Raw genomic sequence first — 3,098 nt, forward strand, 5'->3', positions numbered from 1 at the left:
AGGTGGAGGGACAGTGCAGGAGAGGAAAACCCTTTATGAAGTGGATTGATTCATTGCCTGGGGTAATGGGGGTAGGTGTGTCAGAGACAGTATGTTTGGCACAGGACAGAGTTTAGGGCTGTTGTATATAGGATTGCTATGAGTCACAGGTCACTCGATGGCACATAACAACAACAGATTCTACTTTTTAAAAAAGCAAAAACAAATACTGACAAGGATGCAAAGAGGTTAGACGTTTGATGCCTGCACGTATGAATGTAAAACAACATAACCAATATGGTAGGTATTTTGGTATTTCCTCAAAAGCTAAGAAAAGAAAGTACCATTTGATCCAGCTCTTGGGTATGTGCCAGAAAGGACAAGATCTTGGAGAAGGATATCATGCTTGGAAGAGTAGAGGGGCAGCACAAAGAAGAATACCCTCGATGAGATGGATTGACTCCACAACTGGGACAATGGTGTTAGGTGTGTCAGAGTCTGTGAGATTGGCTCAGGATAGGGCAGAGTTCAGAGATACTGTACACTGAATCGCTAAAAGTCACAGGAGACTCAGTAGCACATAACAATTTTCCACTAATTGGGGTATATTGTTGTTGTTATGAGCCATTGAGTGGCTTACATAGTCACCCTATGTACAATAGATCTGAACTCTATCCTCTCTATCCTGTTCCAACCTTATTGATTCTGACACACCTACTCTCCTTACCCTAGTCATTTAGTCAATCCATCTCATCAAGGGTCTTCTGATCTTGCACTGTCCCTCCAACATTTCAAGCATGATGTCCCTCTCCAAGGACTGATCACTTCTTGTAATATGCCCAAAGTATGTCAGACAGAGCTTCAGAATCCTTGCCTCCTGGTTTGATCCTCTCTAAGACAAACCTGTTTGTTCTCCTAGCAGAATATATTCAATACTATTCTCCAGCACCACAGCTCAAAGGCATCAATTTTACTTCTATCATCCCTAGTCATTGACCAGCTTTCTGATGCATAGCAAGTAATTGCGGAGACTCTGGTCTTGATCAGGCACCTTTTAGTCTCCAGACTAACATTGTTGTTCCTCAGGACTTGGGAGAGGACAGCAGACTTTTCCAATGTAATTTTTTTCTTTTTCTTTTAATTTCCTTGTTGCTGGTACCAAAAATGTTGAACTGTGGAGCCAAGCAAACTAAAGCTGTAAACAATCTCAATCTCTTCACCATCTATCATGATACTGTCAATCGGCCCAGTGGTGAGAATCTTTGTCTTCTTAATGTTGAGCTTCAGTCTATATTAAAGGCTGTAGTCCTTGACCTTCTGCAGGAAGGGCTTCAGGTCCTCCTAAGTTTCAGCAAGCAGAGTTGTGTCATTTGTAAAACACAGTTTGTTGATAAGTCTTCCTCCAATCCTGATGCCACATTTCTCTCTGATGCATAGCAGGTAATTGTGAAAACCATGGCTTGGTTCAAATGCACCTTAGTCTCTAGCCTGACATCATTGCTTTTCATTACTGATATCTCTGAGATCAGATTTCCCAAATGTAATTCATCTTTTGATTTCCTGGCTATTGTTCATGGAACCAAGCAAGCTGAAGCAGTTAACAATCTCAATCCCTTCTCTTAATCTTAAATGACTGAAAATATTTATCTTCTAATTGGGCCTAGGGAGCTCTGGTGATCTAGTCATAACAAGCTGCACTCCAATCTCAAAGGCATGTGGTTCACTTATACCAGCCGCTAGCCAGGAGAAGGATGGTACACAACAATTGGGCCTAGCAATTGTGGTCATTCTGTATTTATTTGTTTTGATGTTAGCTTGCTTTTTCTACTCTCATGTAATATTAATACATGAATCAGCACCTCAGCTGGAAGTTGAGAAGTTTGTTCAGAGTTTGTTCTCCTCATTTCATTTACATGTGCTACACTATTTACTGCTCAGGCAGCAAACTGAAAGCAAGACTTGAGACTGTCTTGTAGGGAAAAGACAAATATCTATCCATTCTTCTGCTTACCACATTCTTTCTTCTTATTTTCATATAATGTCTCCCACTTATTTTAACATTGTATATTACCTTGCTTTGTCCCACTGTCTGGTTTGTTTTTGTTGTTTTTTGTTTTGGTTTGTTTTGTTTTAATATCTATATTTTCATTACAATAAAGGAGTTTAAATTATTGGGCATAGTTTATGTTGGGGAAATGTAGAAAACTGATTTTCTTTCCCTGGCAGCAATAGTGCTAGCTACTTTCTGGTGATATAAGTCCTATAAGATAAAGAAATGATCTAATGACAATCATCAATCTTAAACATGTATCACATTAAGGACTTTCAAAACACTTTAACACACATGATATTTGATTCGCGTATGTATGCTGTCGCTTGATCTCCATTTTTAAAGGAAGTCACACAATTCCAATGTGACAGTACCAGGCCTAACCCCATTTCTCTTGATTCCTACACCGTACACAAATCTCATGTGCCTAAGGGTTAAGTGAAGCCCTTCAGAGTGATTTAATCTCTCTGGAGACATTCTTGTCCATAGAAGTTCCTGAAATACTTCAAAGCATATTCAAAACCTTGAGTTGTTAAAATCATATTTATCAACCTAAAAATTGATAGGTCAAATAGTCTAGTTCAGTTGTGTGTCATAGAAACCTCAGCTTTTTTCAGGCAAATTTCAGGAGTAGTTTTGGTCAGAGAATATTCTGACAGTGCAGAAGAGTTAAGAGACACTGAGTAGTCACACCTGTCTACTCAGGTGGGAAGAAATTTCCTGAGAGAAAAAAATGCTTTATGAAGTATTTTACAGGACATGTCACCTTCCCTGGGAGACAGTACAACTAAACTTAAGAGACACTGGTCAAAAGAAAAAAAAAAAAGTGTCAGCAGTTGACGTGTTTGGAATCACAGAAGCAAAGAAAGCTTCAGATACAAGCTGTCAGATCATGGGTTGGACAACGGAAGATATTTTCTGAAGGGACTTGGCAGAAGTGAACTGAACGGTTATCCTGGTGGAGGGTGGAGCTGGGAAGTAAGTGGGTCAAGGCACTGGGCTAAGGGTGGGGTCAACACTGTATCTAATGCTTAACTCCACAATCAGGGATTTATCTTTCACTGCTCCA

This window comes from Elephantulus edwardii, unplaced genomic scaffold, assembly GCF_000299155.1.
Source record: "Elephantulus edwardii isolate Elephantulus edwardi_28Jun2011 unplaced genomic scaffold, EleEdw1.0 scaffold00108, whole genome shotgun sequence".
In the NCBI taxonomy this organism is placed as follows: Eukaryota; Metazoa; Chordata; class Mammalia; order Macroscelidea; family Macroscelididae; genus Elephantulus; species Elephantulus edwardii.